Raw genomic sequence first — 12,673 nt, 5'->3', positions numbered from 1 at the left:
TTCAAGTGAAGCTTGGGTTGACTATTCCCTAGGCTTGGTGAGTCCTCAAGTTCGAGGACAAGATGTTATCATTTTTTAGCTTTTATGTACCATCCACTTTTGAGAGTTTATTGATGTAAATGGATTTTGACCCTATTTGTACTCTCTATTGTACTAGATGGTGATTGAGACAAGTCTAGATTCTATTTCATCTATGAAGAGGAAGTTGACTTCTATTGTAAAAGTTTTAAATTTTCCGCAATTATTCTATGTATTTATGTTACGATAATGCTAAAGGCTTGTATGAGACCCCTTCGGGGTCAAGTACGCCATGTTACTTCTAGGAGGTAAACCCGGATAGTGAAAAACTTGGTGTCAGAGCACAAGGTTATAGAATGATTCTAGGATGATGTCTGATGAACCTCGTATAGTAGAGTCTTGTTCATAAGTGTGAAGCGCGCCACACTTATGAATGAGAGGCTATAAGATGTTTAGGAACTTTTCACTTCTTTCATTACTCTTTAGTCGTGCCTTAGAGTTTTAACTCTATGAAGTCCTTTTCCTAACCCTTTTCTTGTGCATATAGGAATATGACTACAAGAAGAGCGGCCGCAAGAAGGATGGAAGAGGAGATTGTTGATGAGGGAGTTCCTCCCTAAGGTCCCCAAGGTCAACAAGGGCCTCAAATTCCTCAAGCTCCTAATGATGAAGGGGCTATGACAAATGTGGAGATAAGGTCGGCTCTCCAAACTTTGACCCATGTTTTAGTGACTCAAGTAACTAGGGATGCTAGAGCTCATGTAAACCCCAATGCAAGTACAACCGCTTCAAGTATTAGGGATTTCACAAGAATGAATCCACCTACATTCTATGGCTCCAAAGTGGATGAGGACCCATAAGGCTTTATAGAAGAGATGTTTAAAGTGGTTGATGCTATGGGGGTGTCATCTCAAGAGAAGGTGGAACTAGCTGCCTACCAATTGAAGGATGTGGCTCAAGTTTGGTATGAGCAATGGAAGGATGAGAGACCCATGAGAGCGGGCCCGATTGATTGGGGAGTCTTCAAGTCGGCCTTCCTTGATAGGTTTTCCCCCTAGAGTTGAGGGAGAGAAAGATGCAAAAAATCATCATCCTTCGCCAAGGAGGTATGAGTGTGAAGGAATATAGCCTTAAGTTCACCCAATTGTCTAAACATGCTCCAACCTTAGTGGCAGACTCTAGAGCCAAGATGAACAAATTTGTTATGGGGATATCCGACTTGGTAGTCAATGAATGTCGTTCGGCAATGCTCATCCCAAGTATGAATATTTCACGTCTTATGGTTTATGCCGAACAAATTGAGGAACAAAAGCTCAAGCAAGTGAGTAGAGAAGTGAGCAAGGACCGATGATGGGAATTCTTCCAAGGGTAGATTTGAGATTCAAGGTAAACCAAAGTTCAAGAAGAGGTTTTCCAACCAAGACTCCTCTAGCACTCCAAGGGTCAACAAAGATAGGGTGTCTAACCCTAAGCCACAAAGAGGTAATAGTGGTGGCTCTTATGTTGAAAGACCTAGTTGTGCAAAGTGTGGCAAGAATCATGAAGGCTAGTGCCTAGTTGGCACGAATGGTTGCTTTAGTTGTGGGAAGAGCGGTCATATGAAGAGAGATTGTCCTATGCTAAAGGTTCAAGGGAGAGAGGGCAAGCAAGTCCCTCCAAGTGGCTCAAATTCCGATGCTCCCAAGAAGAATCACTTCTATGCTCTCCAATCCCGAGGGGACCAAGAGAGTTCCCCAGACGTGGTACGGGTATGTTGCAAGTCTTTTCCATTAATGTTTATGCATTGTTAGACCCCGGTGCCATTTTATCATTTGTTACACCTTTGGTGGCTATGAAATTTGAAGTACTCCCCGAAATATTAGAGGAACCTTTTTTGGTTTCTACCCCGGTGGGTGACTCGGTTGTGGCTAAAAGAGTTTATAGGAGTTGTCCTATTTCATTATCTCATAAAGTCACTTTGGTTGATTTAGTAGAATTAGATATGTTGGACTTTGATGTCATATTGGGGATGGATTGGTTGCATGCTTGTTTTGCGTCCATTGATTGTAGAACTCGGGTAGTTAAGTTTCAATTTCCAAATGAACCTACTTTAGAGTGGAAGGGGGGAAATTCGAGTCCTAGAGGTCGTTTTGTTTCATGTCTAAAAGCTAGAAAAATGATCTCAATGTGGTGCATGTATCACATTGTTAGGGTTATGGACGTTGAGTCCGAGACTCCTTCTTTGGAGTCGGTGCCCGTAGTGAGTGAGTATCCAGAAGTCTTCCCCGATGGCTTTCCCAGTATTCCTCCCGAACGGGAAATAGACTTCGACATTGATTTTTTGTCGGATACACAACCCATATCCATTCCCCCCTTACCGGATGGCTCCAGCCAAATTAAAGGAATTGAAGGAACAACTCAAGGACTTGTTAGAAAAGGGTTTTATTCAACCAAGCATATCTCTATGGGGTGCTCCGGTATTGTTCGTAAAGAAGAAAAATGGGTCCCTTAGGATGTGTATTGATTACCGCCAATTGAACAAAGTCACAATATAGAATAAGTATCCACTTCCTACGATTGATGATTTGTTTGATCAACTTCAAGGGGCTAACTTTTTCTCCAAAATAGATCTTCGTTCGGGTTACCATCAACTAAGGGTAAGAGGATGTGATATTCCTAAGACGGCCTTTAGGACCCGGTACGATCACTACGAATTTGTGGTTATGTCTTTTGGGTTAACAAATGCTTCGGCGGCATTCATGGACCTAATGAATAGAGTGTTTAGGCAATATCTTGATTCGTTTGTGATCATTTTTATTGACGATATCTTGATCTATTAGAAGAGTGAGGGTGAACATATGGACCATTTGAGGATTGTATTGCAAGTCCTTAAGGACCACCAATTATATGCAAAGTTTAGTAAGTGTGAGTTTTGGCTAAGATCAGTTGCTTTCCTTGGTCATATTGTGTCGGGTATGGGTATTGAGATAGATCCTAAGTAGATGGAGGCGGTCGAGAATTGGCCTAGACCTCTAACTCCTACCGATAGTAGAAGCTTTTGGGTTTGGCAAACTACTATAAAAGGTTTGCTGAGGGATTTTCCTCCATTGCTTCTCCATTGATGGCTTTAACTCAAAAGAAAGCTAAATTTATGTGGTCGGAGGCTTGTGAGAAAAGCTTCCAAGAATTGAAAGATAGACTTACTTCCGCTCCGGTGTTGACCTTACCGGAGGGTACCGATGGGTTTGTGGTATTTTGTGACGCTTGTCGAATGGGTTTGGGATGTGTCCTTATGCAAAGGGGTAAAGTGATTTCATATGCTTCGAGGCAACTCAAGGTACATGAGAAGAATTATTCGACTCATGACCTTGAATTAGCGGTGGTTGTGTTTGCTTTGAAAATATGGAGACATTACTTATATGGGGTCCATGTAGATGTGTTTACCGACCACAAGAGTCTTCAATATGTGTTTAGCCAAAAAGACTTGAATCTCCGACAAAGAAGGTGGTTAGAGCTTTTGAAATATTATAACATAAGTATCCTTTACCACCCCGACAAAGCTAATGTAGTTGCGGATGCCCTAAGTAGATTGTCCATGGGTAGTGTGGCTCATGTAGAAGATGAGAAGAAGGAATTGGGTTACGTGATGTGCATATGTTGGGCCCGGTTAGGTGTCCAACTAGTGGATTCCACCAAGGGTGGAATTATGGCCCATCATAGTTCCGAATCGTCCTTTGTGGTTGATGTGAAGTCTAAACAACACCTTGACCCTATGTTGATGGAGTTGAAAGAATCGGTTCTCAACAAGTCTGTTGAGGCTTTCTCCCAAGGGGGGATGGGGTGCTTAGGTACCAAGGTAGATTATGTGTTCCGGATGTTGATGGCTTAAAAGAGCAAATTTTAGAAGAGGCTCATGGTTCACGGTATTATATTCATCCGGAAGCCACCAAGATATACCATGATTTATGAGAAGTCTATTGGTGGAATGGCATGAAAAAGGATATAGCGGGTTTTGTGGCCAAATGTTCGAATTGTCAACAAGTTAAGGCCGAACATAAAAAATCGGGAGGTTTGTCCCAATATATAGATATTCCCACTTGGAAGTGGGAGGATGTGAATATGAACTTTGTGGTGGGTTTGCCTCGTACTCGAAGGCAACATGATTCTATTTGGATCATTGTTGATAGGATGACTAAATCAGCCCACTTTATTCCGGTCAAGATTTCATTTTTGGCGAAAGACTATGCCAAGTTGTACATTAATGAGATAGTGAAGTTGCATGGGGTTCCCTTATCTATCGTATTGGATCGGGGTGCCTAATTTACCTCACACTTTTGGAAGGCATTCCAAAAAGTGCTTGGTACCAATGTTAAACTTAGTACCGCTTTCAACCCTCAAACGGATGTCAATCGGAAAGGACCATTCAAACCTTAGAGGACATGTTGAGAGCATGTGTGCTTGGTTTCAAAGGTAGTTGGGATGACCATCTCCCATTGATTGAGTTTGCCTACAACAATAATTACCACTCTAGCATTGCCATGGCTCCGTTCGAAGCACTTGATGGGAGGAGGTGTAGATCTCCGGTTGGGTGGTTTGAGGTAGGTGAATTTGCTCTAATTGGTCCCGAACTAGTTTATGAGGCCATTGAAAAAGTTCGACTTATTAGAGAAAGGTTGAAGATGGCTCATAGTCGGCAAAAATCCTACGCCGATAATAGAAGGAGGGATCTAGAGTTTGAAATTGGTGATTTGGTCTACTTGAAAATCTTACCTATGAAGGGTGTCGTGAGGTTTGGTAAAAAGAGGAAGCTTAGTCCCCGGTATGTGGGCCTATACCAAATCTTGAAACATGTTGGGAAAGTTGTATATGAATTAGACTTGCCAAATGAGTTGGCTCCGGTTCACCCGGTGTTTCATGTTTCCATGCTCAAGAAGTGCATTGGTGATCCGGTATCCATCCTTCCATTAGAGGGTTTAGGAGTTGATAAGAACCTCTTTTATGAAGAAGTCCCGGTTGAGATTTTGGACCGACAAGTGAAGAGGTTGAGAAATAAGGAAGTAGCCTCCGTCAAGGTTTTATGGAGGAATCACTTAGTTGAGGGTGCTACATGGGAGGTCGAGGTCGATATGAAGTTCCGTTATCCTCATCTTTTTCCTTCTACACCTATTCAAACTTGAGGTAAGTATTCCTCTTGAGTTTTTGTGTTTTGAGAGTATGTGTATTGTATGAGTTTCCGATGATTCCCTTATGTTGTGCATGTTCTTGTGAGAATTCATGTTTAGTATAAATTGAGTTTTCATGGATTATAGGTTCCTCATGTTGATTTGCATTTTTGTATGATGATTGCATATTTGACTTCATAAGGTGAAAAGATGAACATGCTTAGTTATGTTTTGATGAAATGACATATTGGCCATATTGTTGTGTTGAGCTTGTTTAAGTTGGAGAAGGTAGTTCCTCCCATGTTTATGTGAATTGGCGAGTTTTGTGCATATTGGGTTGGTAGATATAGTTCCTACCTCCTTGAGTTGCATTGACTTTGTCTTGTGAAACGGAGTTGAAGTTTCCTCCTTTTGAATAATGCATAAGGTGAATAGTGCATTTGTAAGTTTTGAACATTTTGATGTTTCATGCATAATGGGCTGTTAGTCTAATGTTTCTAACTTAGCTAGGTGCCTAGATCACCATTCGGGGACGAATGTTCCCAAGGGGGGATAATTTAACACCTCGGAAATCTAATGACCCAAGCTAGAGCCTAACATGTAGTCTAGTGCCCTAAAAAGGGTTAACGTCAAGATAACAGTTGTAAAATAACTTCCCTAACTTAGTACTAAGGTCCTAGTGCCTAAACGTCAAGGCATGGCCCCCCAAGGACCCCCTAAGGGTCCTTGAAGAGAACCCAAGATAAGACCCCAAAGCTGTCAAAAATAGCACCTAACCCACACTCCGTGTTGGGGAGTCGTGGGTCGAGACTTAGTCTTCCCAATCTTTCCCACATTTTCCCCCTCTCTGAACCTTTTGACGGATGAATAACACGGGGCGTGACCCTATTCACGGTCCGTGGATGAGGGTCCGTAGGTCACACCTGAAGCTGCCCCAAAAATTCGGCCAAGGCTTAGTCAAAGCCATAAATTCCAAAACGTGTTATATTAGTATGGGGTCGTTTTAATTCATTATTTTAGACCTATATAAGTATATCCAAGTTATTAACCAACTCTTTTAACACCTCACAATTCACAAACTCAAACTCAACCAACTCCCCTCCCAAAATATTCTCACTTTAAGACTCCATTGAAGAACAAGGTCAAGGTCAAGCTAGGTGTTCAAGAACAAGCATTTCTTCCTCAATTTCATGTGGAAATATCCCTAAGGTATGGATGCTCTTCATTCTTGGGTAGCTATCCCCCAAGAAGTCCCTTCAAAGTATGTTTTAGGACTTCCAAAAACCTAGGGTTTTCATCTAGTCATGGGTCTTCTTCCAAAACGATTTCAAATGTTTAATTATGGTTTATTATGATGAATTATGATTATTTATGGTTGGATTAATGGAGTATTGTTGGGTTTTGATGAAAATCTCATTGGACCCATGATTTCCCATTCTTCCAAAATTATGAACTATGTATGGCTTGATTGATGATGAGAGCTTGACAATTGATTATGTTTATTAAGTTGTTGAATCATAAAATTCCCCTATCTAGTGTTGTAATTCTAGAAGTTAGGGTTGATCTTGATTCATGGCCTTGAAGGGCAATTTGTTAGGGTTTATACATGTTAATGAGGTTTTTATATGAACATGTGATTCACTTAGATAGTGATGATCCTATGACTATTGTGTAATTGTGGTATTGATGCAAGATCCTTCTTCCCTATACCTCTGCACTTGATTATGTATGAAGTATGTATGTATGTTAGAATAATCTTATTGTGTTGATTGAAAGGCTATTCTCATGAAACACTATGAATGTTATGTAAAAAAGTTTACTCACATGTTGATGATTCTAAGGTTGAAAGGACATTCTCACCAAATGAATCTATGAGCTACTATGATGTATGTTGGTTGAGTGCCTAGTACATTCTCTTATGACCATGAACTTAAGTAAAGACTTAATATGAACTTAAAAGGGAATTATGCTTAGCACTAAGTGGATATGAAAATGAGATGGAGGCTTTTACGTTTAGCAAGTCCGGCTTCCCAATGTATGTTGTCTCATGGGATGGAAAACTTTTACGTTAGTAGTCCGGGTTTCTAGTAGCAATCCCCATATCCCATAACTATGTGCCCACATAAGTCTTTAGCTAGTGGATCCACCTAAAAGCTATGAAAGTTCTACCTTCGGCAAGTAGGACACCTTTTTCTAGTGTGGGGGTAGAACACCAATTCCATGTAGCTCACATGGTCTATGTCGGTTAATGTTATTTTTCCTATATGATATGAATATGATCTATGATAAGAACATGGACTTTAATTATGACTTCTTAAGAGGCACTACTTAGTATGAGTGGGGGTATGAGACTTCACTTATGCATTGCACAAGTAGACCTTAAGAGGGGTTATGGTGAGGTTCTCTTATGTTATGAAGGCTTATGAATTATGTATGAATGTTAAGGTTGACTTCACTTGTTACAAGTTATGAATATGATTGGCTCCTTACTTATGTATGTTGGATATAAATAAGGTAAAGTAAGATATGTATGTTTTGATGACCTAAATGTGGTACTTAGCATTTGGTAGGGTACCTTGGCATTGTACTAGTATGTATTTGGGTTGCTTATATGTTGGTTTGACTTATGTTTATTCATATATGTGCATAATGGTTTCTAAACTTGTCAAAGGCATGATTTCAACTAAATGTCCCTTTTATGCATGTTTGAAGGATTTTGTGCATGGTTTCCATACCTAGTACATTATTTGTGCTAACCCATATTTTCTACATTCTATGAGTGTAGGTTCCGGCCGTTGATACATACTACTTTCTTTAAGTGAAGCTTGGGTTGACTATTCCCTAGGCTTGGTGAGTCCTCAAGTTCGAGGACAAGATGTTATCATTTCTTAACTTTTATGTACCTTCCACTTTTGAGACTTTACTGATGTAAAGGGCTTTTTACCCTATTTGTACTCTCTATTGTACTAGATGGTGATTGAGACTAGTCTAGATTCTTATTTTCATCTATGAAGAGGAAGTTGACTTCTATTGTAAAAGTTTAAAATTTTCCGCAATTATTCTATGTCTTTATGTTATGATAATGCTAAGGGATTGTATGAGACCCCTTCGGGTTCAATTACGCCATGTTACCTCTAGGGGGTAACCCCAGGTCGTGACAATATGTTATTATTATAACTCAGTTGTTTAATCTTCACGAATTCATGTTTTCTTGGACAATTTCTCAGTGAATAATCTTTTTTTTTTAGAAACTATATACAAATAAAATAAGTGAGTATCCAAATTATCAATATACCTAATGAGTGTGATTTTTTTTTTTGGTAAACACATGTTGACAATAAATTCAAGGTGATAAAATGAAGAGATAGTGAACCCCAAAATAGCTAACAGAACCAACATATACATTAATATTTCATACTGTTGGGTTCGAAAGTGATTAGGGCGTTATGCGAAAGTTTACAATTGCAAATCAAGATGGTGATAAATTAGATGACAAAAACTTGTACTAAAAACATAATATTATTATATGAAATCTAATATAAACTGTATAGAGAAAAATCTCTCCATAAGCTAAACTTTTAAATGTCTACATTGTGATGTTATTATGTTGTTGATATGAGAAGATGAGTCTTCAATTTATAGAGTTCCAAACTTTTTCTCTAAGGAAAAGAATAAACCAAATATGGAAAAGAATTATATTTTCTTTTTAGGAAAATCCAAGCATTTATGGTAATACTTTGACTTTACTTTAAGAAAAAAAAAACTTCAAATAAGGTAAAAAAAAAAGGGCAAAATCCTAACAAATCTCCCCTTTTGGCTTGAATTTTCTAGCATAATAATCTTGATCCTCTTTCTTCACACAATCTTCACGTATCACTATTGCTTCCCATGATTTAAATTTTTTTGATATGAGTTAAGAATTAGAGCCCTGTGTTAAAAGTTATGAGCAGGATTGAAAGTAGAGTTCATGCGTTAAAAATAATATGCATGAATTGAAAGTGGATTTCATGAGTTAAAATAATATGCACGAGTTAAAAGTGGAGCTCATGCGTTAAAAGTAAGATGAATGAGTTAAAAGTGGTGCCCGAACATTAAAAGCTTGCAGGGGTTGAAATTGGGAACCCATGTATTAAAGTAAGCATGAGTTGAAAATTGATTTTATTTTTAAGGATGAAGCAACAAGATTGTTGAAAATATATCTGAAATTTTTCTCCACATGTAATAGCACAAAAATCTTCATTATCATCACGTTGATTGCAAATTGATTTGAAACCGCCTTGAACATGTCTTCAACTTTGTTCCATTGAATCATTGAACCATGTGCTCTGATACCACTTGTTGGGTTCGAAAGTGATTAGGGCGTCATGAGGAAGCTTACAATTGCAAATCAATATAGTGATAAATTAGATGAAAACAACTTATACTAAAAACATGATATTATTATATGAAAATTAATATAAACTGTAGAGAGAAAAATCTCCCCATAAACTATACTTTTAAACGTCTACATTGTGGATGTTATTGTGTTGTTGATATGAGAATATGAGTCTTCAATTTATAGAGTTCCAAACTTTTCCTCTAAGGAAAAGAATAAATCAAATATGGAAAATAAGGAAAATAATTATATTTTCCATTTAGGAAAATTCCAAGCATTTATGGTAATACTTTGACTTTACTTTAAGGAAAAATTAAACTTCAAATAAGGTAAAAAAATCAGGGCAAAACCCTAACACATATCTACCTTTTGAATATAGAAACATCAAGGGTCTAAGTTTAACAAAATAGACAATCTACTAACCATTAATTACTCTAATAAATAAACGTCTCAACGATATGTTCTCATTCAATTACAAAGGTATGTATCTTTATGGATATTCTGAAATGTTCACTAACTAATTCTCCTATTTTAGTGAATAACTCTATGGTCATTTTAGAAATGTATATTAACTAATGCAAAATTTTACACATCATAAATTTTTAGTTATAATTTCAAGCTAAATGCATTTCAAGAAATAAACTACTAAAATGAGGTATTCATAAACTACTGTAACGTCCTATTCCCGTTGTTATGGAAAAGCCAATGGGGTAAGAATTTGGGCTAGAAAACTTTTGAGTAGTGAGTTGAAAAATTGCAGCCTAGTCCAGATTTGGACGAAATCTGAGTCAGGCGAGGTCTAGGGAGATCTGGTAATGAATGGAGGATCTAATTGTGAATTTGATCACATGAGTGGATAGCCAAGACGTTAAGGAGCTTGTACGACTTTACATAATCGAATTCGAGCAAGTAGAACTCCCGAAACTGATCTTGGCGTGAAAGGATAGTTTTCGAACGTCAAGGGTTGAAGGTGTGTTGTGAAATGGGGGCTTGGAACTCAAATTCTGAGGTTCTTTCTCCGTGTAAGGCGCTGGGGAAGGATTATTCCGGCTAGAGGCTGAGCCGCTGTGGTGGGTTGGGTCCCGCTATGGTGGGCCAGTCGCGACTTAATTCGCGATTAAACCCCAAAAACGTTATTTTTCTGCAAGTTTCCTTCTTGAGAGCTAGTAGACGACCCATGGATATTTATTGAAGGTTTTCCACCTCTTCTAGCACTAAAGGTAAGGATTTTACTCCCCTAATCCATTTTTCGATCCGTAGAATCTAGATTCTTGGTTGATGATTATTGGGGGAGGGTTTTAGACTGAAATTGATGGTGGAAAAAGCCTTAAATTGGAGATTGGGATCATGGGTTGTCCCTGGATTATTGGGTTGCTATAATCCGGATAATTAGACCTTAAATTATTGATCCTTGCGTATATTAATTATTTGTAGACCTAGAACTAGCGGAAAGAATCCGAAAAAGGAAGATTCAAGTGCCTTAGGGGATTCAAGCTTGGTTTCGAGGTAGGTGATGGTTTGATTTCATATATATTGGTAATTGTTTCCTTGTAATGCATGTATGTATGTGAATGAAGCATTGTTGATCAAACCTAATGAAAAGAGTATGAATGAACAATTGTATGCCGTGATTGAACACTTGATTGTATGATATGAGTATGTTCATTATGAGTGTGAATGTGATTGTGTTTGTGTTAATTGGATCGGGTGCCACGTTCCAGCACATACACTGGGTTGGGTGCCACGTTTCGGCACACATTGGATCAGGTTCCACGTTCTGGCACATACATTGGATTGGGTGTCACGATCCGACACACTAACTGGGATCGGGTGTCACGTTCTAGCACACTAACAATTTGGGTATGGGTTCCATGAGAGGTCCATTGAATTATCATATTTACTTGTTATTGAGAATGTGGATTTGTACGTTGCTCTTGAAATGATAACTGTGCATATATTATGTACATATCATGTTTACTATGTTGTGACTGCCTGTAATGTTTCGCTTAATGGGATAGCCGCGTGATCCTACTAGTACACTGTTGTTGTGTACTGATACTGCACTTGTTCATTCTTTGTTGAGTACATGACATCTTCAGGTGGCTATTGATAGACTCAGCTAGGAGATCAGTGATCGAGACCGGATTTCAAAGGTGAGCCATTTCTTAGGCTGCCACGGAATCCTTCATTTTTGTTTAGTCCATTCTCTTCGGACTCAGACTATTGTTTAGATGTTTCATATGCTTAGTTTTGGTTTGTACCCATCTCCTTAGACTTGTGGATTGTTAGAGTTTTGGTACATTGACTTTCAGGTTCTAGGGGTGTTTTCCGCAATATTTTGATAGTCGTTTTGTTAAACTTTAGGAGTTTATGGGAACTCCAGTTTATTTTTGCATTTAAACCTGCTTCCGTATCTTTAAATCCCTTAGTTTTCATAAAATTTGTTAGATGGGTTGTAGTTAATGGTTCTCCCATCGGAGGGTTAGTGTGGGTGTCAATCACGACGGTCTGGGTTGTGACAACTACACTAGTAAAAAGATAAACTAACAAAAAGAAGTGAGGCTTTAACCCAAAAAATGTATCTAATGCTCTAATTTTTTCTAATTCTCCAGCTAGAGCTATTTCTGTGAAATTAATTTTGTTTTTGTCTTCTTCAGGACATCATTACTGCAAAAAAAAGAAAAGAAAAGGTCATCACTTTGGTTAGCAACCAAATTCAAACACACAACAAAATTACTCCCATAATTTGAACAAAATTAGAACTAAGGGTGTGTTTGGTATGAAGGGATTTTTACCAATTTTCTCATGTTTGATTGTGTTAAATTTTATTTTCGAATTCAAAATTTTAAAATTTAGATATTTTTTTCTACCTATCCCAACTCTCCTGACCACCCCTATCCCTAAAAATAATAATTTAAAATTTTCATTTTCTGTTACCCACACCTACCCCAACCCCCTACCAGGCCTACCCCAAAAAAATTAAAAGTTTTTAAAAATCCTCTTTTATTTTTAACCTACCCCATACCCGATCGCTTATCAGCTCCCTCTCCCCCCCCCCTCCAAAAAAAAAATTATGTTTATTTTTAAAAATTATTTTCAAATTTTCAATTTTTTTTGTCCATCTTACACCGACCCCCAT

The sequence above is a fragment of the Solanum tuberosum genome, unplaced genomic scaffold, assembly GCF_000226075.1.
Source record: "Solanum tuberosum cultivar DM 1-3 516 R44 unplaced genomic scaffold, SolTub_3.0 scf00162, whole genome shotgun sequence".
NCBI classification, from domain to species: Eukaryota; Viridiplantae; Streptophyta; class Magnoliopsida; order Solanales; family Solanaceae; genus Solanum; species Solanum tuberosum.
The sequence above is the reverse complement of the archived record's forward strand: the minus strand, read 5'-3'. Positions refer to the sequence as shown.